This window comes from Macaca fascicularis, chromosome 12 (assembly GCF_037993035.2).
Source record: "Macaca fascicularis isolate 582-1 chromosome 12, T2T-MFA8v1.1".
NCBI lineage: Eukaryota > Metazoa > Chordata > Mammalia > Primates > Cercopithecidae > Macaca > Macaca fascicularis.
The window spans coordinates 105269576-105297220 of NC_088386.1; the positions used below are offsets into that span (position 1 = coordinate 105269576).

At 36.0% G+C, this 27645-nt stretch overlaps 1 protein-coding gene across 22 annotated transcripts in view; it reads left to right on the forward strand.

Annotated features, from left to right (window-relative positions):
- The first annotated feature begins 3986 nt into the window (after nucleotides 1-3986).
- The window catches only part of MAP2 (microtubule associated protein 2), a 316151-nt gene continuing 292492 nt past the window's right edge, over nucleotides 3987-27645 (forward strand). For all 22 annotated transcript variants that reach the window (XM_074009956.1, XM_074009971.1, XM_074009963.1 and 19 more), the window contains exon 1: nucleotides 3987-4216. The gene's annotated coding sequence lies outside the window, so the exon portion shown is untranslated. The remainder of the gene's footprint in view (nucleotides 4217-27645) is intronic.

Here is a 27645-nt window from a genome sequence, read left to right on the forward strand (position 1 = left end):
ATCCACAGAGAAACATAATCAAAAGTGTAGTTACCTCTATGGGTTGGGGCTGAAGGTGTAGATTGAACATTTCTGATCTGTGCTTTTAATTGAATGTAAATTATACCTCAACAAAATTTTTGAACAGAATGATACATTATGGTCCAGAAGAAGTCAATGGTAATTTGACCACCCATTCAATGAACTAGACATAGAATTGGAAATGGGAGAGCATACTACAAAGCTCATTTTTAAATTTTAAAGCCATTGCAATGGTCAAAACTTTTGAAACATGATAGAAATTTTGATAGATGTGCCTCTAGTCATCATCCATAGAGAAAAGGTCAAGAAATTAAAAACAAAACACAAAAACCCATTTCACGCATAGAAGGTGAAAGACTTATGAGTGTTTGCTCTTCAGTGTCATACCTGCATCTTACATCCACATCTTTTCTATGATGGGTTGCACATTGTATCAGCATTATTTGTGTGTGTATGAACTTTGCTCATTGTTTCTCTAGGGGCCACTTAATTAATGTTTATCAATTTAATAAGCAAATGTCCAGCTGAGCTATAATTTCTCATAGATTTATAAAACTAAAGTGGCCTTAGGTGGCATGTGGTTGAGTCTCCTCATTTGCTAATAAAAATATTGAGGTTCAAAATGGTAGAGAGACGTACCCAAGGTCACACAAGCAGGGAACAGCAAATATGGGCCCTCAGATCTGATTTGAAGTCTGGTGCTCTTAACACTATGCAGTACAACCTCCTCAAAGGCTCACCTACTCTTTGACTCTCTGGGGAGAAGGTTTCATCACTTCCTTCATACCGGTAGACCTTTCTCTAATCAGTAGAAAGACATTTATTCCGATGGTTTTCTGACTGAGAAACTATCAGAAGGCCTGTCACTGAGAAAAGGGTATGGTTGTTTATGTACATAATCTTCTGGGCCAAAGAAATACAAATCAAGAATTTAGCCTGAAGACAAGACAAATAATTGTGAAAATCAATATTGGCAGGCTCTTTCTATCTGTGGTTTACTTTTTGGAGTCCAGCACTGTATAGTCAAGGTTTCTTCAGTTGCAAATGACAGGAATCCAACTACAGCAAGCTTAGAAAAGAAACAAAAATCTATTGGCTTAAAAAATGGCATTTCTACCTTGAGACATAGCAGGATCCATGGAGTCTTTCAAGGGCTCTTTTCTCCATCTCTCCATGCTGCTTTTCTACATGGAAGGAAACATAGTCACTGACAACTCTATACCTATATCCATCCGATTCACTATTGTTCATATGACACATCTCATGGAAAAAACCTGACTGGAAATATTTGGGACATATGACCACCCTGGATCAATCACTATACATGAGGAGAACAGGTTCTATTATAGACTTAGCCAGGATCACATGTTCACCTCTGAGAAAGAGAAGAGAGGCACACATTTTACTATCATATCAAGAATCATATGGAAAGGATTGTTCCTCTAAGGAAGGGAAGCTTAGCTGAGGGGAAAAAAAAAATCACTTCGACACAAAGATCCCTCATTAAACTAGAATCCTAACCACATGGAGTCCTCTCCTAAAGTTGTTTGACATCCCAGGGCACTGACTCCTGCAAACTGTATTTCTAAGGCTGCTTTGTCAACTGACTTTCTTCTAGGTTCACAAATGACAGGATTTTGAAATACAGGTTAAAGAGGAGCCACAGTATTTCTTTTCACTCTCAGCTTGTGGAGGACCCTCCAGCATTATTATCTTTCTCCCAGGAAGCATCTCCACTGTGGTCTCAGTTCCCTTAATGCAGCTTGGGCTCCTCATTCCTGGTAAAGCCTCCTCTCTAGCACTCCCCAGCCTGAGAGTGGTAGTACTTTCCTACTAGTAACTATCATCGTGTTGCCTCATCATCCCCTAGTTGGCTTTTTAGTTGTTTGAATCCTTTGTAATTTGTTCCCCATACTAAACTCTCTCTATTGACTTACAACATATAGATGTTATTTTTCTGAAAGAACTCTAAGATGTGTGTTGAGAAGAAGCAATCTCCCATATAAGGACCAGGTTCCCCAAAGAGAAAAGTCATTAGAGTTAATCAGCTAATCTTAAAGTAGGGGGGTTGGGGGGGGTGGGAGAACCTGCGGAACACTCTACTTTAAACTATTGGAGAAATAATCTATTTTTTATTGCTGTTTTTTAGAGACAGCGTCTCACTCTGTCACCCAGGCCGGAGTGCAGTGGTGTAATCATAACTCACTGCACCCTCAAACTTCTGGCTTCAAGCGATCCTCCCTCCTGAGCTGCTGGGATTACAGGTGTGAGCCACCGCTCCTGGCCCTGGAAAATTACTCTCAGTGAGCACCTGCACCTGCATGCCTGGTCATGAATATGAGCTGCTAACACTCTGGTAGGGTGCCTACTCCTTCCTCCCATCCACATACTGTCTATGATTTCCTAGTCTCCTAAGACATCCTTCTTCTCAATCAGGCCATCTTCCAAGGAGGAGTATCAACTCCTCCAGCCTCCCAGCTCCTGGGTGTACCTTGATACTTCCAAACTCACTGCAAGCGTCACTGGCACATGGTATGAAGCAGAGCAGGAGAGGCAGGACACAGAACACTGGGCATGACTGGGGAGGCCAGGCTTTCACAGCTTCATCTGTGATGGTTTCTAATCCTTGCAGGCTCCCATCATTGGGTCTCTTTCCATCTGAAAATGGAGGAAATTAGACCAACTGCCTAAAAAATCAACTCTAATGTGCTAGGTTCTAAGATTCTATGGTTAATTTAAGTGACAGAACCACCTTATGGCTGCTGTTTCATCAGCACTGTGAAAACTGTACAAGCCACACCTCAGAATGTTGGCTGACCTTAAAAACACCTTGTTAGTACTTGATATAGACACTCGAAGTAATTCTAAATTGCATCTTACTTTTCTTACTTAAAATAAAATGCTCTCTGATTATGAAGATTCATACTGCATGGTATGAATGGTAAAGAATCATTTGTTTTCTCGGTCATTTCACTTTCAAAAGTATTTAAGAGGTAATTTTTTTTAATGGTGATATTTCAAGGTCAACATTTTCCGTGCTTTCTAATTCATTGTATTTGTATCGTTCTTCAAAGAGTCTTCATATTCATTATCTTTTTAAGCATGAGAGAATTGGACTGTCATTTTTAGTTCTCATATGACACATGAATACACTGAGAGTTAGATTAAGTGAACTGTCTCTAGATTATACGTCTGGCTATCTAGAAAGTAATAACCATAAAGGGAGGGGATCTTTTTTATTAGGGTTGGGGGAAAGGTTTGTTTTATTCACTGATGTTTCTAGTGCTTAGAAGAGTGCCTGACACATACTAGGTGTCAATGAACATTCGTTGACTCAATAAATGAATGAATCTAATTAGTGACAGAGCTGGGTCTAGAATTCTCTACTCCCTCAGCCATTGCTCCTTTAGTGCTGACAAGAGTTGTTCTATGTTCTCAAGCGCCCCACATTTCGCTTGTCATTTCTGGATGCACCTGTGGTTGGGTTTGTGAGGCAAGGCCCGTGAGCTTTCCTGGTGAGGTGCCACTGGTATCCCCGCCTCACAGCGACACAGGGGAGGGAAGCCGGGGGTCTCTGGAGGTTGCTCCCGCGAGACTAAAGCTGCTGCCTCCGATTTTCCAAGGACGCCAGTTAGGAAGGCCCGACTGTCCCGCCGCCCGGGCACTGGCCTCACTTACTGGCCTCACTTTGTCGCGGGAAGGGACCAGGGCTCTGGAGAACGCCCAGGCCAGCGGCTGGGCGGGGCTCTCCAAGGCTCCCACCTCGCGGTCCCCGCCTGGCGGCCGGCGGCTGCGGCAGAAGTCGGGGCGGCCGTGCTCCCCCTCCCGGACACTGCGGCGGTGGCAGCGCCAGCCCCGCCGCGGCCGCCCACGGGCTCGCGGAGTCGGGCGGGACCTGCGCGGGGCGGGGAGGAAGGGCCGGGGCGGGGCTGCAGCTCGAGAAGGCTGGTGGGGGCGCCGCTCTCAGTCTGGGGCGGGCGCTCGGGCTGCGCGGGCTCTGGGCAGCAGCAGCAGCAGCAGCAGCATCCTCTCTTCCTTTACTTCCCTTCCGCTTCTTTCTCTTCCTTCTCCTTCTTCCCCCCGCCCCTCCCCTTCTTCCCCTAACCCTTCCACCCCTCTGCTTCTTCTCCGGAGGACGCTAAGTCCGTGAGCGGCGGCAGTCGCGACCGCGGGTGCATCCAGTTTCTGCGCCCAGGTAAGAGACCGTCCCCACCTCTGCCTCTATGTAGGGCGCCTCTCCTTTTGCCTCGGTCTCTGAGTAGAAAGAGGTGGGAATGGGGAGGGGTCGTGTCTCATCCTCTAGCACTTCTAGCAGGGAGTCTGGGAGTTGGCCGAGCTGCCCAGCCGTGCACCTGGCGGAAGATTCGGGCCTGTCCTATCCAGGTGTCCACTGCGGAGTAGGGGGCAGGACGTTACTGGTACCTGAGCCCTGGCTTCGTAGAAGTGCGAGTGACCTTGTTAGGTACCACTTTGAAACGACTGAAAACTTAGGCCAGGATAGAATACGTGTATCGAAAGCCAGTATTACCTGAGCTGTGGAAAGAAGGGGGGTGGATTCTGCAAAGATAGTGGAAAATAGGAATTCGAGGTAGGAGATTTTTTTTGTTCATCCAGCTGTAGAGAACTGCACACTGGCAAGTGAGTGAGTGAGGGAAGCCTTGCCCATTTCAAATCATGTTTCTCTGTAATTCCTTCAGAAACAGCTGGGAGAGGAGGACTGATATTTATAATTGTAGGAAAATGAAAAATCTATGTCTGGTGGTGTTGGAGGGCGGGGCACGAAGAAATGAGTCTGGTTGAGCTTCCACACAGTCGTTTTGCTTTTTAAACGATGGGGGTGGACGTCTGAATCTACAGTACATCTATTCTTTTCTTCCTTTTCTTTTTAAAAGGTTTTTTTGGTGGGGAGAGGGGGACTGCAGTGCTCGCTGCCTTCCTTCCCCCACCTCGTCTTTTGTTTAAGGATGGAAATTTCAAGAAAGAGTGTGTGGGGGGCTAGGAATGGGGAGGTGTATATTTGGGTGTGTATTGGGGGGAGGGGTAGTAAAGGGGATGGAGTCAGAAGAAAACATCCTTGAAAACGAAATTAATGTTATTCTGCCTGGCCATCGGGGCTTCAGGATTTTGTCAGAAAATAAAAAGCTTTCATTAGCAACAAGCCCGTTTGTGACAATTGCTGTGTGCCATCTGTTGTAAGCCCTTAGCACAATGCTTCCAGGACATAGACCCTTTAAAATTGAGTCCAGTGTAAAGCGTTTTTGTTTAAATGCATAAGCATACAAGTATGCACACAAATGTGTAATACACTACATACATGTTACAAAAGGAAATTGGTACTTAAAAGACTGACTTTTAAAAATTGTATTTAAGGGTTTGGAAATTATGTTATGAATAAAATATGTAGTGCAAAACAAAAAAAATATATTGGTGGTGGTATATAACTTTGGGTGTGAGGCAAAGGGATTGATGACTGTTGGTAAGGAACTAACTTAAATGTTAAAGATATAATTTATTTTAAAATGATGCGTCTAGAAAAGGAAATGATTGCAAAATGAAATTGAGGTTTGCAGCCACAGTGAGGCGATGGAGAACAAAGCCTTTTATGTGAGCCACATTATGCAAAATGTCCCATGCATGAGCTGCAGGTACAAGCCCAGTTCAAAAGCATAGTTCTTTCACTATGTCATTTCACTGAGGACAATTATGATTTTTTTGGCAGTCAAATAGATTGAATAAATAGAATCCCTTTAGAATGTTGTTAATTTTATGCCCAAGGAAAAGATTACAGCCTTCCATCAGAATATAACACAAAATAGCACTTTAACTGGGCAATAGGTGTCTGTATTTTGGTAGAAATCCTTATGAATTTACAAATCATGGAAGTTCCAAAAGCCCCGGCCCCATGCACACAAAGAACCCTTCCTTCAAGAAAAAGTCATTTTTTTTTCATTCAGTAAGGATTATTATATTTGTGTGTGTGTGTGTATGTTGATTTCCTGGTAATTTCATCTGATTATCATAGGTTTACATCTGCATTCATGATTTGTATATTATCAGAGCCATTGTGGCTTCAGGATCAGTGGTACATGCTGTTTATCTGTTGTTCATTCAATTTTAATTTTTCATATTTTACAGTTTGCTACAATATTAATGTCCAAAGTTTTCTTTTTTAAAACCATAAGTAGAAAATTGCTTAACACACATCTGAAGATCTAAGTAATTTAAAAATAGAGCTACCTTTTATAAAATAATATTTTAGTTATACTGATTTTTATTTTATTTATCTCCTCTCTTATTTTTTTTTCCCTTTTCTTATCAAATAACCTGTTTCTTTATGGCTGCTTTAGTCTTCTGTTTATGTCTAGACTGCCATAGCAGGTCCAGTGTTCTCAAGAATTTTGAATTTAGGATTGTTCATTCTCTCCAGCACCTCTCAGGATGATTTGTTTACAGCACCTTCTCAGGGAGGAGAGAGGGAAAGAATGTGCTGAAAGAGCATGACCCAGTGAAACTGGCACAGCCATTACCTCATCCTAGTAGGTACTTCAGATTCATTGAGGGAGCAGGCATCCTCTCAGTGGAAACCAAACACCAGGAGCACACCCATCTCAGGGCAAAAGCCTTTCTCTTCCCATAGCAGCCTCTACTAATGTCGTTCCACTGAGGTTAAAGGGATATTTTCTCTTTTGTGTATTCCTTTTCAGGGATCTTGAACTTGGTTAGAAGTATGTAGCCAGAAATGAAACTTGGCACAGAATCCTCTAAGCCTGAAGGAATAATTTCATTCCTTTACCCCTTTTGGTTTAAACCAGTTTCCAAATTTTCTAAACATCAGAAGGGAAAAGGAAGAAAAATGTTGGTATATTTTTGTGTATTTTCTTATCACACATACGTATTTAGTGTTGAATTTTACTAGCAATTAGACAACAGACTGGACATGCTTTTAACAAATATAGTTGCACTGTTGACAATTTAAAAAAATCATTATTACATTTGCTTATAGGACAATAGGTGCGTCCTTCAGTGATTCATTGATGTCCATATAAGACTGACCATATGAAACTGGGGATTTTAGTATTCAAGTTGGTAACTCTGATTATTGAATCCTTTCAATACTTAATTTCCTCTTAACAGATTAAAATAAAGAATCTGAAATAACAGTTACAATAGAAGATAACACCACACCCAGATCAAAACTATCCTCCTTAATGCTAAAAGTAGTCACTTTAGGCAAGTCATTAGTAAATGCATGAACCTGAACAGTTTTGAAACAATCTCAAATTTTTTTGTCTCTGTTACAGATGAGTTAAAGATGCTAATAAACTCTTTGAGTCATATCTGATTCTCTCAAATATATCAAGTCTTTTTGCTACTTTAATTATCTCTTTACTGTTGCTATTACCTTTATCTACTCAATCTAGACCTTTTCATATAAGGGCTGTGTTTTGATCATTTCACCATATTTTCCCTCCCTTCACACCGTTCTTTTAAATTCGATATTTGGATGTTAGACTTACTGTTCTCTAGCTATTTTTGTTTCAGTAATGTTACTCTCTTGATAAAAATTTGGCCTTTATTTTTCATTAAGGAGAGCACTTACTACCATTTATGTATTTATTTATTTATTCATTATGAGAAACAACTTTTGATATTCTCAGTTATCAATTGCAGAAAATGGTTCTAGGCACCAAAAGCAGTTAAAGGGCTGCCAATTAATATGTAGTACACAAAAGGCCAAAGTCAAGGGAGAGAATGTGTATGGAGGTTTGGGTGGGTGGGTGTAGAGGAAGATGTGGAATGAAAGCAAATTCTCAGCTATTAAAAGCTGTCCATGTAGGGTAGAGATGAGCTTTTTTTTTTCTTTTTTTTTTTTTATTATACTTTAAGTTCTAGGGTACATGTGTACAACATGCAGGTTTGTTACATATGTATACTTGTGCCATGTTGGTGTGCTGCACCCATCAACTCGTCAGCACCCATCAACTCGTCATTTATATCAGGTATAACTCCCAGTGCCATCCCTCCCCCCTTCCCCCTCCCCATAATAGGCCCCAGTGTGTGATGTTCCCCTACCAGAGTCCAAGTGATCTAATTGTTCAGTTCCCACCTATGAGTGAGAACATGCGGCCTTTTTGTCTGAGAGGGTGAAGAAGGAATAAATGTTTTGTTTTTCTGTTTCAACATATTTTGTCCCCATCCCTCCTCTGTCATGTCTTTGAACTAAGGCATGGTGCTTCCTTGTAAAAATTATACAGTATGTTTATTGGAAGGAGTTTTATGGTGAATTAGGTGAATTCAGAATTTTAAAATGATGTGAACACAATTAGATGAATTTGTATGAAAAACACTTTGAATCTAATCTTTGATCTTTCCTGTTCAAGACATAAACTTTCCTTTGAATGGTAGTACTTTAACTGTAATACATTTTACTTAAACGTTGCAGTAAAATTCTATGGAAAGTTAGACAAAACAAAGTGCTCAGAATCCTCTTTCAGTCTGTTGTTAAGTTTATATTGTGGAAGTTGGGGAAAGTTTTAGACAATTTGTTTTCCATTAAAACACACGACAGATGGGGCACATTTCTTTTCTTTTTTTTTTTTTTTTTTTTGCTTTTTGTTATGTTAATGAGCCTTTTAGGGCAAATAATTTACTTTTAAGATCACACACCTTGACTTTTTTCTTTCCTCCTTTTTTGTCTTCTCTCTTTCCTTTCTTCCCTTTCCCTTTTCTTCTTTTCTTCTTTACTTAGATTGCCCCTTCCTTTCAGTTTGTATTGGCGAAATAAACATTGGTCTTTAATATAGCCTGATATTCTTATTGAAATTTATTTTTCATTATATTTATATTTCTCATTTAACGTGAAGTTTTATGCTAACCTCTCCCCCTTCTCAAGGCTCTATCCCTATCTTGGTCCTTTCTTTGAACTTGGCTTTTTTTTTTGGCACAGAGTCTCGCCCTGTCACACAGGCTGGAGTGCAGTGGCACGATCTCGGCTCACTGCAAGCTGCTTCTCCCGGGTTCACGTCATTCTTCTGCCTCAGCCTCCTGAGTAGATGGGACTACAGGCACCCGCCACCATGCCCGGCTAATTTTTTGTATTTTTAGTAGAGATGGGATTTCACATTGTTAGCCAGGATGGTCTCAATCTCCTGACCTCGTGATCCGCCTGCCTCAGCCTACCAAAGTGCTGGGATTACAGGCATGAGCCACTGCACCCAGACTAAACTTGGCTTTTATATCTCCTAGGCTTCAACAATTTTTTCCTTGTATACCAATCTTTCATAATACTTTCTACCTCAAAAAGGCCTTTAAAAATCGGAAGAAAAGTTACTACCCTATTTCTCCCCCATTAGTTTCTATCCAAGTTTATTCAGTTTCCCTTAGGTTGTAGATAGTTGCTCACCCCAATATATCCTCATCAGCCTTCTTTGAATTACTTTAAAGACATTTTGCAGTCAAAAATAATACATCTATACAATGAATTTTTTTAAATAAAAAATTTGACTAGCCAACTGACTTTTTATTATTTTGTTCATCAGACACTATAAAACATGGTTCAACTAGTTTTTTTAAAAACTTAACTAGTAAAGTTACTATGTGTCAGGCAGTCCATTGTCTTTATTTTATGTTAGTTAACTGATTCCACTAATATATACCTATTAAGTGGAGTATGAACTACTGTACGAGCAATCAGTAAATGTTGAACTAAATTAATTTAATTTTAAGTAAAATATTCCTAATTACATTTCTCTGTATAGCATCATTGTTAGCCATCTTAATCTACCTCAAAAATGACCATAAAATACAGTGCTTGAATAGCATGAGTATATTTCGTCACTTAACTGTCTAGGTCCTTTACAGTTAAAGCAAACTCACAAGTAAATGTACAAACTGACTCTATTTGAGACAAAACAATCATTTCAATATGAACCCTTTATATTTATTTAAGTAGTAATGGATTTTAGGTGGCTACTGCATTGCATTATAACAGTTTAAAAGTACAACATTGTGTTGTTAATGCATGGTGCTGAAATTATATAATGAATTGGTTTGAGAAAGTATCAATTTTAGAATGAATAATATGGTATCATTTTGATTGGTATTAAGGCAATTAAATAATGCTCAGCTTTGATATTTTACTATTTTATTTGAGTATTGTGCCTCTCAAATTTGTAATTTAGTCTTCCCTTAAGAGTTTACTTTTTTGAGCAAAATAATGTATTAAATAATAGGCTGTCTATTTTTTATTGTTGATATGATACACTACATTCTTTTGGCCCACTTTGAAAAACCAGCAAAAAAGTTTTCAGGATTCAGTTATTCATTCTTTTTATCTTAGTAGGTCATCTAGTATAGCCAGGAAAATATTTGATTCTTTAATTTGCTACATAAACTTACTTATTGTTTGAATAAAATTTGCAATATGTAGCATACAATTTCTTTACTTAGTGGATGAGAACATGGAATTATAATACCTGTAACAGCTTCTCAGCCTGCTAATTTTGTCTACCTGGTGTTTCACAAGGGCTAACATGATGTTGGTAGTGGTGGTATTTGCATGTTTGTGTATAATTACTTTCTAAGATAGAGTTAGACTTTTATATATTTGCTTTTTTCATAGATGAAATCAATTATTATGCAATCAGTTGATTCCACATGAGAATAATTGGTATTAAATACAATTTAATAGGGGAAAATGACCAAGTATTTATTAATGAAATCAAATTAGATTAATATTAAAGTATCACTGTATTTTTCTGTTTAGATTAAGATAGTCCAGATTCCATTGTTCGTTATTGAAATCAAACGGTAAAGCTAAATCTTGTGCTCAGAATTAGAGCGTCTCCATGTTGATCAAAACGTCCTAAGTTGCAATACTGGCTACTAAAATGTATATTTTAAGAAGTTCAGGTGACACTGCTTTCACATGGAAAATGCAGTTTATCTTCACTTAAACACCAGAAACCAGGACTGATGGAACTTTTAAGAATTTTGCTGCTAGGGAAACATAAAATACTAAGCATCTATTGAAACCTGAATCTCTTATAAAACAACCAGGTGACTATGATCTAGGATTTAATGTATACATATGTAACAAACCTGCACATTGTGCACATGTACCCTAGAACTTAAAGTATAATAGAGAAAAAAAAAAAAAAAGCTTTGGCCACTGTATCTCAGACGAAAGTTTTGCCTCATTCGGGATGAAGATTGTTATAGAGCACTGAGTGGCCTTTGGTGAAAATGAGCAGTTTTTGTCATTTGTTTGAGTTCTTATAGCTTTAAAACTCCGTCACGAATTTCATGTTTTTTCTTCTTTTGTCTTTAGTAGCACCATATTGAGAGTGGTCAATATCAAAATTGGCAGTATGAAGCTGTGTACAATCCTGGAGATTCTTACTGCCTTATTTAGCCCCTTCCCAAATGGTATCATGAGGGTTTTAATAGGAATCCAAAGTTCTCCATTTAAAAAATGGTATTTAAAATGGATAAACTGATTTTTAATAAAGTATTTTGCTTCCTGACATATTTACAATTTATGTAATGGAATAGCTTTTTGTAGCCCTGTTAATTACTGGACTTAGAAGGACTGTGTGTTTACATATCTGGAAATATTTAAAATACTATTAAATGCATTCTTTTTATAATTAGTTAATTATTTTCTACATTTACAAATGAGAGCTACAAATGTATTTTTTATTTCTGTGCCTCTGCGCAATCACTGAAGAGGCATCAATTCTCAAGACTTGCTACTTCTATTGAATTAGAGGATGTTTGATGGGGAAAAGAGACTATCAAGAGCAAATGTTGTGAACCTGTGGCGTACATATAAGTAAACTGGGATAGTGACCATTTCAGTGATTTTCCTTATCTAGTTAGTAGTGGAAGCAGGCCTGAGACTCAGTAATTCAGGCTCAAAATCAGTGCTTGGTAAGAGGTGTCACTGAAGACTCATCTCATTCTGACTGCCGTTCCCAACTCTGCTTGTATTTCTGTTCTCGGAGCTGAGGGTGGAGTGAGGTGGCAGTCATACCTGCCCAACTTTGTGACTCAACTGTGACTCTCACATGGATATAAAAGAGGGAGGGGCTCGGAATTCTAGGGTCATTCCAACCAGCTGCATGCCAGCTACACTACTATAAGCATTGAGACTAAATCTGATCCAGGAAACACTTACAAAGCTACTGCTCCAGGGCCATTCCTGTGGTTTGGATCTCTCAGGATAGTAGTTTAAACTCTGGGGATGTGTGCCCAGACTTGGAAAGCCAATGAGCTTTTCTGTGAGCTTGAACTATCCATACTGATGCTTCCAGACTGATTTGAGTCTATGTTTAAACTTGGCTCAACATATAAGGGGAATGCAACAAAAATAGGCAGGTTGAAACTTTTTTCTCATCTATAGTGCCATTAAATTTTCTTAAAATTGCTTTCCTTTTGTGTTTCCTCCAGATTTAACATTTTTAGCTAAGAGGAAGTGAGCTAGAAAGGCTGTGGGCCTCTGTGTTTGTGCCTGTTTCCCACTTACCTTCCTACTCTTACGTGCCTTCCTGTTTCTCTGCTGACAGTGCTCCATCCCTCTTGGTGGTGGTTGTTTTTGTTTTTTTGTTTGGTTGTTTTTTGTTTTGTTTTGTTTTGTTTTGCTTTTTCCAAGACTTCAAATTAAATAAGCATTGGGTGTTGCTGTGGTTACTGTGTTCAGCAGAGTTTCACATGCACCCATGCTACTTAAGCATTATAGAGCCTTTAGTTGACAGATACTTGAAAGCCATAAAGAGCATCTTGAAGGAAAGAAATTAAGTAGAAATTGTGCTTAAATATTCAAGGAGAAACATATTCCTGGTCACTGAAAACTGAAACCATACCACTGTCGAGAAAATTAGAAGAATTCTAATGCCACCGTTCTGTTAGAATATTCCGTGTAATATGTCTTAATTCTCTAGACGAAAATGTCTAATCATCCAACAGAATCAGAGTGACTGTTTTATCACTGAGTAGATAGAACAAAGTTTCTTATAATTTCCGTATACATTGATGAAAAATGGGTTGTGCATATTGTCTTCCTCTGAAGTGTCTTTATGTGGTACAAGGAATAAAACCACCTTAATTGTATATCAAGAGTCAACACATATAAATGCGGATCTCTTAAAGTAAGATATTTCATACTCTTCTTAGTTTATTTTATTTGATGGTCTGAAAATTTAAATAATCTGTAAAGAATTAAAATAATGCCTTTTAGAACATGATATTCTTACTTGGGAGGGATTCACTCTCTCTTCTACTTGAATATCAGGCTAGTGTGTCCTTTCTTAGATCACAGCCCATGGTTCATTCATTTATTTATTTAACAAATGGTTATTGGGTTCCTAATATTTAGCAGGCACTTTTCTGAATGTGGAGAATATCAGAAGAAACCGTATAAATTCCTGTCCTCATGGAGCTAACATTCTAGCAGCAGGAGACAGACTTTAACAAGTAAAATAATAAATGAACATTTTAGACACAAAGAAATGCTGTTGGGAATATACAATAAACATATATAATAGAGCTTGTCTGTGGTGGGATAGGCTGCCTCTGGAGGCATGAGTGATGAGAAGTAGCCAGCCACAGGAGTACCCGGAGGAAAAGCTTTCAAGTGAGAGAGAATAGCCCTAAAGCAGGACGAAGCTTGATACATTTGGGAAACAGAAAGACCAATGGCACTGGCTTTTGACCCCGATAAGGAGTTTGTCTTTTATTTAACTTGCACTGCATTGTAATTTTTGAGGTTGTTAAAAGCAGAATTTTTTTAGGATCTTGTAAAAGCTTTCAAAGATTAATTATATCTTCTAAATCCCTCTAGATATATCTGTATCTTATTTGCTAATGTGTTAAATCACAAGAGAGAAATAATTTAGAAAATCAGAAACCAATGGTGGAAACAAGAATAGACTTTTGGTAAGCTGTTCTTATCTAATGCTGTAATGTAACTCAACCTGTATCTTTTTTTTGGCTGTTGGAGAATTACATGCATAATTAATTTTAATCACTTGTAGTCTCTTTGTACCCCAAACTAAGCTTTTCAAAACAATCTAAACAGAAAAGTACAAATTCGTGTTTGAGAGCAGTAGTCAAAAAAAAATTCCATTCTCAATATGAATGTGTCCTTTGGCTATTTCCCGACAGCAGATTTAGTTGTAAACAAGGTCAGGTGCCAAGCAACAACCAACATTAAATAACAGTGTAACACACATTTTGCTTCTTAGAGACAACGGTCTAAATCTCCTGATAATTTGGTAAGTGAGCTGATCCAATTTCATGATAAGCTTGAATCATGTATGAGATTAATAAACAGTGTACCTCTTTATGCATCTATTGCTTATACTAAAATATTTAATGCACTTTTCAGATATTTATGGCCTTAGTATAATGCTCTATTGAGTTTAGCTTTAAATACAGTTTGCAGACATTTGATTGATTATACTTTTGGCATGGTTCAAAGCTGTTTACTTTTTTCCTAAGCATGCCTTCAATAAACAAAATTATTATCGTTATTATTTTATTATTATTATTTGTTTGAGATGGAGTCTTGCTTTGTCGCCCAGGCTGGAGTACAGTGGCGCCATCTCGGCTCACTGCAAGCTCTGCGTCCCTGGTTCACGCCTTTCTCCTGCCTCAGCCTCCTGAGTAGCTGGGACTACAGGCGCCCGCCACCATGCCCGGCTAATTTTTTGTGTTTTTTAGTAGAGACAGGGTTTCACCATGTTAGCCAGGATGGTCTCGCTCTCCTATCCTCGTGATCCACCCACCTCGGTCTCCCAAAGTGCTGGGATTACAGGCGTGAGCCACCATGCCTGGCCTATTTTTTAAATTTTTTTATTTTGTCATGTTATGGTAGTTACTGGACATTTCCAAAGTATCACATAATTTAGGAGCAATTAATATTTTTATTTTATAATGGGATATTTAATTATTGTTGATTTTTCTTTAAGCCTCTTTCCTTGACTTCTGTTTTATTTTTAGTATTATTTTTTATTATATAAATTACTTTAATATGGAACCATTCGATATAGGGATCTCCCAGACTTGCAGTTACTTAAATGTTAAAAATATGGGACAAGCGTGGTTACTCATGCTTATAATCCTAGCATTTTAGGAGTCTGAGGCAAGAGTTCAAGACCAGCCTAAGCAACATAGTCAGACCCCAAATCTACAAAATAATTTTTTAAAAATTAGCCAGGTGTGATATTACGTGTCTGTAGTCCTAGCTACTCAGGAGACTGAAGTGAAAGGATTGCTTGAATCATGGAGTTTGAGGCTGCAGTGAGCAATGATTGTGCCACTGCACTCCAGCCTGCATGACAGAGCCAGATCCTCTCTCTCTCTCTATATATATATGTTTTATATATGTTTTATGTGTTATATATGTTATATACATGTGTTTATATATATATATAAAACAAATCAACAAATAATTCAAATATATATTAAAGTCTGAATAGTATTCTTGGAATTATATCCAAAATGTGGCCTTTTTAATATTGAGATATTACTAAGCATCAAATTTAAATTAAAATGTATTTCAAAGAGTTAATAAAAGAGCTTTAAAAAGAATCAGAAAAGTAATTAATTTCTTCTATATAGACAACCCTGCTTGTGCTATAGAATATCAAATATACAGCATATTGGTCTCCTCTAGTTGACAGTCACTAGAGATATAAGACATAAAACTAGTATTAAAAATAATATAATTTACAACCATATGAATGGTAAAAAAATAAAGTATGTCTTGTAAGTGCTAGCAAATTCAGAGGAGGGAGAGTCATTGCCATGTGCAGAAGTGAAACACATTATGTCAGAAGCAGCATGAGTGTGTCTAGGTTTGGAAAAGCACCTAGATAGGACAATAGCAATAGCAAAGGCACTGAGGTGACAGTGAGCAAAGCAAACCAGATTGCCTATAATAGAGGGTTTCTTTTGGAGAACAGTTGCCTGTGTGGGTGGTGCTGGATTTGTAGAGGTCCTTAGTAAGAGATTTGGGTTCATCGTAAGGCCACTGGCATCAGTGAAGGATTTTTGACCTGGGAAATGGTGTGAGGAATGTGAAATATTCAGATTAGCAAGAAAAATTTGGGGAAAGATAGTGGCCTGCCTAGAGTTTCTACATATGGTGTAGCATAGAGGCATCAAACTATTTAGACTGGGAAACTAAGGGACTTCTTTGGAAACTTTGGTTACAGACATTTTCACATACAATTAAGAAAATATCAACATTAAAGAATGGGATAGTGTGATGCTGGTGGAGATGGGTGAGAGTTAGAAGCCATGCAGAAATGTCAGTCAGTGAATAATATAGGCTTCTATTGGGGTTATGTCACATGCATGCCAAATATATATATATTTAAAGGCACTGGCCTTGGAAAATAAAGGAAAAGAACAAAGATTAATTTCTGTTTAATTCCTTCTAATTTCTAGACCTTAATGGAAATGGACTTCATGACTTCACAGATAAGTTAGTAAACAGTTATTGAAAATCAGTTGTGTGTATATGTATGTTAACAAATTGTCTTTCAGAAGATTATAAACACATCTTATTAGATATTTATTTCTAATTTTAAAGATTTGCACTAAGACCTGTTAATATTTTTATAGTTAATGTACTGTGGTAGGGATTGGCAAGCTATTTTATCAAAGGGCCAGAGAGAAAATTTTTAGGCTTTGTGGGTCACGTATAGTCTCTATTACAATTACTCAGCTTTGCTGTCATAGCAAGAAAGCAGCCACAAACAATAGATAAACAGTTGTTATCATGTTCCAATAAACTTTTATTACCAAAAACAAGTGACAGTCCCATTTGACCTTCAAACTGTATTTTGTCAACCCTGGCATATGTTGTCATGGTTGAACATGAATCCAGAAAATAGCTTTGAAATTATAAAAACCATGCTGTTAAAAGATAAATACATGAAGACTATGTGAAGACAATAGTTAATATATTTCCCTTTATGAAGTCCCATGGATGGAATCTTTAGATTTCTCTCAAGTCAGAGCATGTTAGATACTGGAGACTCTTTCCTAAGCCATTAGCTTGGTTTTGTAATCAGTGTTTGTGACGTTGATTGTGTCTCCATTTTTTTCTTGGCTTCTAGTAATCTCAGAATAAAATCGTGTCCCCCTTCAAGTAACTGTGTAGAATCTTTAGTAGACATTTCATACACTAACATTTTCATGCATCATTTTCTTATGATTTCTCTTTATCCTAATTTTGTTGAATCTTTTTATTAAAAGGTAAAATGTAAATCAAGCTATATTCTGTGTTTTCATCAGAGATCTACTTTCAATGAAAGTCTGTGACCAGAACAATATTCACTTTTCAGAAGGAAAAGATGGCATGGCCTTTTTGGTCATATTGATCATATTGTATTGTCAATTAGGACAGATTGCATTGTTCTTGTTCGGTTTTCACAAGTGAGACCATTTTCTCAAAAATAAATTATAACGTGTGTGTGAATATGCTGTTGGAGGACATTTGTTAAATATGTTACCCATGCACTTAAAAAAAGTGGGGTGGATTTTTTGATTCTGAACCTTTCACTGTTTGTTATCAAAAATGTCTTTTAAACCGTTTTGCAACCCTCTCAACTTTAGTGATCCTGGTAGGAAGATGCTAAGACCCAGGTGTTTTGTCTTATAAGTGCATGGTCATGAAAATATTCTGAGAATTAGAATTTAGATATGTAAGCACTATTTTGTCTCTCCTCAGAATGCCACATGAGGTTTTCTCATTCAAACTGAAATCTGGGACTTACAGTATAACTATGAATTTTGATTTTGTTTTGTTTTACATATTCTCAAGTGAAATTGTACTGTTGCCTTCTAATTTCGATAATAGGTAGATATTATGGATGCATTGGAATTATAATTAAATAATTGGCCTAATTTTCACTGTTCTATTAAATCAATAGTGAGATTGTTTGACTCTTCCAGAAATAACATGATGGACAAGAAGGCTCCTCATGTGACCATTAGCCCGAAAACAAAAAGTTATTAATTAGCTGTGACTTGATAATGATTCTTAGACATAATCAATGGGAGTGTCAAGGGAAATGGCAATATTCTTTAAAAGTTAAGAAAAATTGAAGAATACTGTACAAAAATACGTAAGTTAGAAAGTTCTTTGTTGTCAGATAGTTAGTGGTTTGTTCCCCCTTATCAGGACTTGTATTTGAGATAAGTTGTTCCCCTGTAATCATCTTGCATTGTTTAGAGTCACAGAGAATTAGAAATGTAACAAGTTGCATTTCAACCAGATGTGGAACATAGACGACACCTTGAGTGATGAGCCATGTGTATAGTCAGAACCAGATTTCAACAAATATTGTTGCTTAGGTGCAGTTGCAAGGAAAGTACAATAGGCATGAGACTGTACTATTGTTATGGTAGTGAAATATATAAAGTATCTCAAATATTAGCAAGAGGTTAGATTAAGCTAAGTTAGTCAAGATGAAAAGATGGTGTTGTACTTTGCTAAAGTGAGTTCAATTTTTATTTTCCTGTGGCAAAGAAAAAATTAATATTTTATTGTAGATATCAGATACTTATGGAAACAGTCTGTAGATAAAGATGTGAATGTAAATGGAGTATGAATATTTAACCTTGAGGATATTATTTTTATTATTTTAAAGTAATTATTTCAAGGTAAAAATTGCTTAGGATTCCTGTATTATGCTGGGTTATTTTTCGCATCCCAAAATATTTCAAACATAAGAGCAGCCACTGGAAACTTTGTGATGAATAAATATTCATGACTTTGTATCTTGTGATTAAAACATAGTTTATTATGTAAATAACTTCACTGATTTTATTCAGCATCCTTTTTCTGGGAATATAATTAGGAAAAAACATTGAACAATTGCAGTTGCCTTTCTAAAAATATTATGCACTTTCTTAAACCTGAAGAGAAGGTGCTGTGTGTCTATGGAGAATCAACTCTCACCATTGAGCTGAGGAGCCCTAGTTTAGGCCAAGGCACATCTGGAAAATGCTTCTCCTTAGAAAAGTACTATTGGCTTAAACAGAGTGGCAGCACTTATTCATGCCATTTCTGGACTCATGTCAGCATCCTCAGGATGGAATGAAAAGTAACCTTACAATGACACGGCTCTCTGGTGGTCAGATTTGCTGTTACATATCATCTTCATAAAATCTAGGAATACATATATTCAGAACACAAACAACATTTCAGATTTTGAGATAACTATATTATATGTTTTTAATATAATCTAATAATAGAATAAAATAGACCTCCTGTTGGAAAAATCCATACCAACTCTAATAAAAATTTCATTTTGCTCTTAAAAATAACATACAGATTTTTATTCGGTTGCCGTTTAACTGCTTAAAAATTTGTAAGTTAAACATTTGAAGTTATACATGAACAGTGTAATGCCTCCTCATTGATGGTATGTAAATAAAGTTTCTTCTCTATTTCTGAAGTTGGAGAGAATAAAATGGAGAACAAAGAGGGGTATCATATGGTGATCGCTTTGTATAACTCCAGTTTGACTGAGTGCTGTTATTTCTGTGTACCCACATTGCTGCTCCGTTTTGTCATTTATAAGATTATACATTTGATTACCTAATTCCATAACTACATGTGGTTACTAAGGTCCACATTTATTAATACCTATACTTCTTTGAACAAGATGCCTAATATGTGTGCGTGTATAAATATGTACATATATATAATTTTTAAAGGATAACTTTGCATAGACTAATAAGGGAAGTACTGGAAAAAAATCTAAGTTGAAACTAAATTATGACTTTCTTGGCCCTTGTTTCATTATTTTTAAGGTGACGATAGTTACCAAAGATCTCTTGAGTTTTTTGTTTTGTTTTTGCTTCACATCTAAGAATCTGGAAGTCAAATTAAAGCTATATTTTAGGGCAAAGACTTATTGTTTCTCAGGAAGTGAGAGTGAACAAAATACTCTATATACCACAATGGTAGCTCCATAGAAAAAGGGAATGTCAACAGGTTTACCATACATAAGGGATGCTGATCACTTTTAGGTCACATTAGCCATTTGAGAACAGTCAGAAAGTAAGCAACTGTCACCCTTTATAAAATTGTATAAAGTTTATAAAATTTTAAGTCGATGTTATGTTATCCCAGTGCTTGGTACTGGGATATCCAACATGAATAGATAAAGACAAAGCACTGAATTTATGTGGAAGAGAACGTAAATAAAATAACATCTTACTGACTCTTATTTATTTTATGGTTTTGTTGTCCACACAATAACTTTTAAAAATCATGATAAGTTACAAACTGTTCCATTATACTGTGTTTAGATTTATCACTCTGTATCATTGTATAGGCCGCATAATTTTTATGGAATAGTTCACTGTTTAAATATTTATCCTTGAAACATTCACTAATTTCAGTTTTGAAGTAGGGAACAAGACACCATAGTCACTAAATAAGTTTTGTTTCCTTGTTTGTACAGTATCTGCAATAATATTTTATTCTCTTATTCACCATGATATCCCAATTGTGTCTATGAAGGGAATGGTCAATAAGTATTTTTGAATAAATGAATGAATAGTTTTAGAGACACAAGCTTAGAATCCCAAAAGGTTTAACAAAACTTGTTTCATCCTATACCAAAAAGGAAATGGTGACTACTTTTGGAGACAATAAGATTTGAAAGAATTAACACTGTCTATTTCTCTTAAAAAGAAAAAGAAGCCTTCATTCATTTGTCTAAAAATATCCAATTTTTGCCTTCAACACAGAAATCCTTATAACACCGCCCTCTTATTGAGTCCTTGAGAAAGTCATTTGACCCTCTGGGCCTTAGTTTTCTAATAAAATAAGGGGATAAATTTGTCTCCAAGACCGCTTCTATTTTATGGTTAATTGGAAGAGCATTGCATTAATTCACACTTTTACACAAATCAGTCATCTTAGCTACCTGTTTGCTCAGAAAAGACTGCAGTAGTTGGGATGCTGGACAGGTAAGTTTTTTATTTTTATTTTTATTTTTGTTAGGGGAATCTGAATGTCATAAAGGAAGGTTGGAATTATAAGGCACCTTCCAGAGGAAACAAATCTATCCATAGCGAGCACTTACTTTATATTCAGCAAGTTTTTATTAAGAACCAGTTATGAGTTTCCTACTGTGATGAGCCATGTTGGCAGTACAAAGTAAAAGACAATCCCACATCCCTGCCCTCCTGGAGCTTGTTACCCAGTCAGCCACCTCACATCCTTTTGGTTACTAAACAGACTATAAATAAATGCTTATCATATCACTAAGTTACATTTTTAAAAGTCTTTGGGAGTAAGAAACACACATTTGATACACTTAAATAAGAGCCCGGTCATAATTATAGTTGTGTGTTAAAACCATCATTTATGGTCATGTATAAAAATGATGATTGTAATATATAACCATGTAAATAATGATACAAGTAATCAGAGCTGTTGGAAAGATGAGACTGAGACAAAGCTTTGGGAAAAGACAGATACAACTTTACATTCTTTGTAGATTATATTCACCCTTCCTGTAGCTGGTGTGGATTTTTAAAAGAATAAAAAATATTTTTGAAAAAAATAATTTGCAATAGAAAGGCAATAAGGTTGTTTTTCTTCACCAATGTACATAATACCATGTTTTATTTCTTTGGGCAGTTAAGTCTTAAAACAATTCATTAGATGTATGGATAAAACATTACTCATAAATCCTTTAAATTTTTTGTAATATACAGATGATCTACAAATGTCTATTTTAATACTCTGAGAATGTCTTCCACTTCAAATGTAAGTCCTTTGGAGGACATGACGCTTTGGAAAAGAAGGGAAAAAGGAGGTATGCCCAAAGGATTTATTGTACTGCTTTTCAAAGTGGAGGCCAGCTGTTTTTGGAACTAGAATTAAAATGTAAATTATCAAAGGGAAATAATGAGAGCCATTCCTTTTAAACAATGCCCAGTGCAATCAGAGTAAGAAAAGGATTTAGGGAGATTTCCTACTATGCACAAGTCACAAATGATGAAGTGAAAGGCTGGGAGGGAAGTGATTTGCAAGGAACTAAGTGAACACAACCCACTGATTGTCTAGGACACTTAGAAGTTGAATTAATTGAGGAACAGACCTTCAGTTCTGCTGGGCCTAAATCCAAATCACAAGATAACTGTGCATGGAACTTAGGAAGTCACTACATTAGTACTATAGCAGGACTGTAAATGGAACTACAGTGCTGGCATGAGTTGCATTTCAATTCATGTGGTTTTTGAATCAAAACAGAGGTCTTTTAGCACAATGCAGACAGTCAGTGCCACATGGGAACAAAACAAAGATTATATATGTTTCCTCAGGATCATCTATATTAATTATTGGACAAATACCCATAAAAGCTTTTAAATTTGAGGATTTTCACAAATAAATTAGTTTTTATTATGTTTTTCTACAAATTTAAGTGCTTCAGAAAGGCCCAAATGTTCTAACCAGGGCTACATACATAGAATATACTCATTTAACTATTCCTATTAAGTCCCAATATTTAACATCAATCAGATGTCATAGTTATCTGATGAGGAAATAAAATATTGATGAGGAAAGGAAAAAATGTAGAGATACTGATTTGCAATTGGTTTTTACACAAGTAAACCACTAAGTTGAGGGAGCTAAAGAACTTTAACCTCAAAAATTTGGGGGGTCTAGAGGCCCCCAAGACATTAATCAATGATTTTGCCTTTTAGTATAGGTTGGTGAACAGTTTCTATAGTGTCCAAATGACTAAAGATCAGATTGCAGTTAATGACTGAAATAATAAGGGATTTTGTTAGCAAATAAATGTTTAATTATCAGCTTAAATTTTGGCATTATCTCCTCATCCTCTACCTCCAGTATTTTATTAAGGTCCCTGACTCTTCTTTCTGTTTACACTTTCACTGGATGATCTTTTCCATTGTCCAATATTTAACAACCATTCATATTCTGACTACTTCCTAATCTGTATCTCCAGTTTGGGCATCTTCCCTGAGAATCAGGCTAATATATCCAACTGCCTGCCAGGTGGCTTCACTGGTCTTCTGCAGGCACCTGAAACTCAACATGTTCATAATGAAACTTATTTCAACATCCACCCTTACATTCCTCTTAGAGTCCCCATTTTAGGTCATGGAACTAACTATTCCAAGTCAGAAATGAAAAGTCATCCTAGACTCCTAAATATATATTTCTTTCAAATTTTTTCTCCCTTTCATCTCTACTGTCACTGAATTTGTTTTTCACCTTTCATCTAAAATATAGCATTTGATTTCCTTGCCTCCAAACTTTTCCTATTAAATTTCCTATTTATATGACCCAGAGTGATCTTTCTTAACTGCATATTTAACCAAATCACTCCTCTGTTTAAAATCCTTCCTCCAGTATTAATATAGCATATAAAACCATGCAAATCTGGAAGCATGCTATCTCTTCAATCTTATTTTCAGCCACTCCCTGCCTATATTTTTGGCCTCAGAAATACCAATCTACTGTAGTCTCCACACATTACTTGCTCTGTTCTTCCCATTATAGTTTTTTTTTTTTTCCTCCTTGGCTAGCTGCTTTTAATCTTTCAAAACCAGCTCAGTTTTTGTATTTCTGTCCCACTGGCTATTTATACTTCTTGCAGGAAGTACCCATCATATTCATTTTTGTAAATCCATTTTCTAGCACAGTGCCTGGCATATACTATGTACTGAATAATTATTTGTTTAACCAAACAACAATGCAGGTTCACAGTTCTGTTTATCTTTTGCGAGTGATTACTTTGATTAAATTGGTGCTTGTCTACTGCACTGTTTCTCTCTACAGAGCTAACATCAGTCAAATGCTTTAGTATAACAAATATTTTTATCATACTTCTTAATATATGCTACCAGTCTCTTCAACACCCACTCCCAAAGAATACTTGTTCCATTATTACACCCTATCCTGGATAAACTACTTTCAACCTCAGTTTCTTCACTTCTGCCGTGGGGATAGTTTATTTCCCAAAGTTTTGTGAGAATTAACTGATGGAGAGCTTATGTAAACATGGAAGCATGATGTCAGGCACACATCATTGGAGTTGAGTAAATATTCAGTGAATTTTCATGAAACATGAAGACTCAACATTTTCTGAAATATTTCAACACTGTCATTGGAAAATAAAGATGATGAACAGCTGCTTATAGGAAAGAGGTGAGCTAAAACTTTAATCTACCAGAGGAGGCTACTATGGGGCTCAGTTTCCACATTTGTCATCACTTTGGATTCTTTACACTTAGCAAATCTCCAAGCAAAACCAGCTTTAGGAATATGTTATTTAAGTACTGAGAAAGAATTTTAACATTTCCTTTATATAATAGTTAAGTATTTTGTTTCAATTTTAGAGATTTTCATAAGGTCAACAGAGATGTCTGTATGCTTGAAATCTATATTGTTTTGCTCAGGTTAATTTAATTTAATGACAATAAATGATTTACCAAGCACATTAACCATTAACACCAGCAAAGTAGTCAGAAGTTTAAGACATCTGTCTCAAGTTAATGCAGGAAATTAAAACTCCCATCTTTAATTCTTTCTCGGGGACTAAAATTTGAAATGTATATGTCTCTCTAGTTCAGTGTTTCTTGTCTTTGCTCAAGGATTAATTACATTACTCAGTCTCAATGAATAAGGAAATTAATAATTAATGCCTAAATATTACATAGGTGAACATTTTTGTTGTACTAATTAGTATCTTGTAATTAAAAGTCTTGTATGACAAGTATGTGGGACTGTTGGGTGAAATAACCATACATTCCAGTTAGATTCAGTAAGTCAGTATCATTTATGGGGAGGAAGCTTATTTGTCTAAAATTAGAACCTGGGCTGGGCTGATATTTTGAATCAAGATCTGAAGTGAATTTTGGTTGCAGTTTAGTAAAATTACTTTAAGATATTTTGTCAGAGGGAAAATGAAAATTAAAGTAAAATTCAAACCTCATTATAGTAATTACTAAAGGAGTATGTAAGTTAATTGTTTAACTTGAAATTTAATTATAATGACTATTTTTATTTTTCAAACTGAGTCGTCATTGAAACTTAATTTGCTATTCAATCATGTATTCTTTAAGGAAATTTGAGACACTTAGTTTCTTGGTTAAAACTTCTTATCGGGAGCAATTTTTTAAAATAGCATATTTTAAAAATTTTAAAGTACTTTATAAAATCTCACACTTTCAAAAAGAAATGTTTGATTGTCACATATAAAAAAGCTTAAGTCAAGCGTTTTTGTGATGATGTGTTACCATCACTACTCTGATAGACATGGGTTTTTTTTTGTTTGTTTGAATGCTACATTGTTTTTGCCTGATTCTATAATCAATAAATTTCCTAAGGACTATTTAGTTGTAATTCTCTTGAAATTAAAAAATAATATATATGGATCACTCAGATTTTGATTTAGAATCAATGAGAATATTCATATTGTGATACCTTATCACATAAGTATCTAATTAGCTCCACTTAAAAATGGCTTCCACATTTAAGTAATATTTAAAAATTGCTAATAAAGCCTAATCCTATTCAAATACTTCTAATGGGCAATAGGGACACTACAGTCATTTTCGCCTTCATGCTCTCAAGAGAGAGGTTTACGTTCACATTTAAACCTGACTCCATGAGATGCACAATGTCATTCTCTGCTGAGGTAATGGTGAAAGTGAATATGACTGAAAGCAAAAGCCACATCATAATTATCATGCAGAATAGATTGACAAGAGTATGGTTTCAGTGTTTGAGTTTTCTTAAAACCCTAAAGCTATGCAGCACAGGTTTTTCAGCAGAGAAGTTGCAACACATTTAAAACATATAGCCAAAAATGTGGGTGGAGACAAAAAAGTTGGTGCTCTTGTTTCTTATGGAAAAGTAAAAATCACTCAGAACGCGAGATCCTCCTGGGCACATAAATAATCTGTATTAAGAGTAAGATGTTATTTTTATGTAATATCTTAACTGTGGTGACTTATTAAATATGATCAAGAAAATCATATTCTACCAACAGGACTGAACTCGAGAATAATAATCAGAAGCACTGGCAAACCATTCGAACACCCACATCTTCCAAGAAAATTACTCATAATAGCAATTTGCATTGAGGTATTAGGCAGCGTATTTTAATAATATGTGGGCTCAAACTCAACAAGAAAATATAGCAGTTCTTTTATTTTTGTCTACAGACTATAAAACATACCGTAACCTAAATGAACAAAAAGCCACATGTTTTTTGACGATCAAAACCTAAGTACCTACACTTCCTGCCCATTATAGAATACCATAAAAAAGTCAATGTTCCATCACAAGATTTATCTGCAAGAACCCAAACAATAGATATTAGAAATAAAATATTTGGATTTTGGGGGTAGTTGTTTAAAATTGTTCAATTTAATGCCATAATATGGTCATAAACTTGATGTGTTTTCAGAAAAAAAAAGTAAAATTATTTAAGAAAAGTGTCAGTTTTCATATAGTTTCTTACTTTTTAAAATTAATCATATTTCTATTGACTAGTAAACCTCAAACACATACATTGCTAAATGTGGTTCTGGCTTACCATACCTGGTTTCTTTAGAGTCATATAGACTTTTAGTCAACAATTTGACTGTAGTTATGTCCAAAGTTCTGCCTTGGAATTTTCCTTCATTGACCTAGCTTTAATACTACATTGTATATTTTATCCTTTCCATTAAAAAAGAAGGATCCCAAGGGTAGCTTGAATATATTTTTCACCCTCCAAACCCCGACATCACCAATCTCAGTTCTGGAAAAAAATAGAGCCACTGCATTAAATTACTTTGGAAAAGTTAGGTATTTAATGACTAAAAATGAAACAGACTGTACATTTTAAATTGTAGAAAATGTTTGATTTAGAGGCTTAACCTAGAACTGCCTAGAAATGAATGAGCCAAGGAAAAAATTTATGGTAATACCAAAAGCATTTAAAATTACATTATTAAAATAGGTGGAGGCGAAATGAGGTCCTAGCTGACTTTTCTCACTACCCCATTTTGGGTAAGTACATGTTTTTTCTCAAATGATGGGAGGTTTTTTAAAAAAAATTTAATTGTGAAACTAATAATAGTAGGAGGGTGTGACGTAGAAGGCTGTTTGAGAGAGAGAATCCTACTGCTGTGTTTAAATAGAGTACCTTTGGCCCTCTATTGAGATTTAATTGACCCATCCAAGTTCAAAATTAAAGAGTGGTATTAGTTTTCCAAAACTTCAGAGGTTTGACAGTGTCACTTCAATAGCAGATATTTTTCCAGATACTACCTACCTAGGTAATGTAGGTACTTCAAGATTACCTAGGACCTCTAAGGCCAATCTTTTTTTCTGGCAAAGCTGCAGCTTGCCACAACCCATATCTTGATTTTTCTTCCTGGAGCTAATGTATAAGTAGATAACTAAAAGCAGTAAAGCACTAGAGTAACTCGTTCTTCTCCCAGGCCAAAGTTCTACATGAATGTGAAATTATGGCCTTCCTTGGTGCCTGGACTAAAACATCCTTTTTGTTCAGCCCCAAGTGACATTTCATTAAATTGATCATGAACTTTATATTTGATAAAAAT